The sequence below is a fragment of the Mus caroli genome, chromosome 17 (assembly GCF_900094665.2).
Source record: "Mus caroli chromosome 17, CAROLI_EIJ_v1.1, whole genome shotgun sequence".
Classification (NCBI taxonomy): domain Eukaryota; kingdom Metazoa; phylum Chordata; class Mammalia; order Rodentia; family Muridae; genus Mus; species Mus caroli.
This window is the reverse complement of record NC_034586.1, coordinates 21,533,879-21,534,838: the sequence shown is the minus strand read 5'-3', so window position 1 is coordinate 21,534,838 and position 960 is coordinate 21,533,879. Positions and strand designations below refer to the sequence as shown.

Here is a 960-nt window from a genome sequence, read left to right as displayed (position 1 = left end):
ACGTGGTGGAGTGAGCTGCAGAGGACCATGGTCTGGAGCACAGTTGGGAGCACGTGGTGGAGTGAGCTGCAGAGGACCATGGTCTGGAGCACAGTTGGGAGCACGTGGTGGAGTGAGCTGCCGAGGACCATGGTCTGGAGCACAGTGGGGAGCACGTGGTGGAGTGAGCNGCAGAGGACCATGGTCTGGAGCACAGTGGGGAGCACGTGGTGGAGTGAGCTGCAGAGGACCATGGTCGGGAGCACAGTTGGGAGCACGTGGTGGAGTGAGCAACCCAGGAAGCAGAGAGAAAGAATACATGCTGTGGAATCAGATATACCCTTTAAAGTCACACATTTAGTGATCCACTTCCTGTACTGAGGCCCCTTTCAAGAATGCCATCAAATTACAAATCCTTGAAAGCATTAAGGGTCAGAGCCCTCACGATCCAGTTGCTCCCTCAAAAACTCTACCTCTGGACGTTGCACTGGGGACAATATCTTCAAAAGCTGAGCCTTTGGACGGGGGTGGGGGGGGGTGGGGGGGATGGGGGTGTACTGCATATCCAAACTGGGCCAGCACAAGTAATCTGCTGTTGACCTAGCAACACCTTGAGGTTGATCTGAGGTAATCTTCAACTTCCTCTACCTGAGATCCCACTCCACTTAGCCCAGAAGACACAGAAAAGAATAATCAAATATACCCTGACATTGGAGGCAGCCATACTTGAGGATAGCCCTCATGCCAGCACATGGGTAATTTCCAGCCAAGGGGAAAGGTGAAGGCAACCTTGAAACATCGTGTTTTCAAGTCCCAGGGAGGAACAGGGGCAAGAGCATCTAAGACACACTCGCCATGAGACTGTCTCTGATTTCCACATTGCCATAGGTTTGAGAGTAGGGGATGAGTAAAGCTGACCACAGTGGGGGAGATGAGAAGGATGGACAGAAGATGCGGAAGGACGAGATGCTCTACATGGGC

The 960-nt window shown here is 52.8% G+C and overlaps 1 pseudogene; it reads right to left on the bottom strand.

Annotated features, from left to right (window-relative positions):
* Positions 1 to 233, bottom strand: part of LOC110283982 — a 5,538-nt pseudogene extending 5,305 nt beyond the window's left edge.
* Positions 234 to 960: the final 727 nt, after the last annotated feature.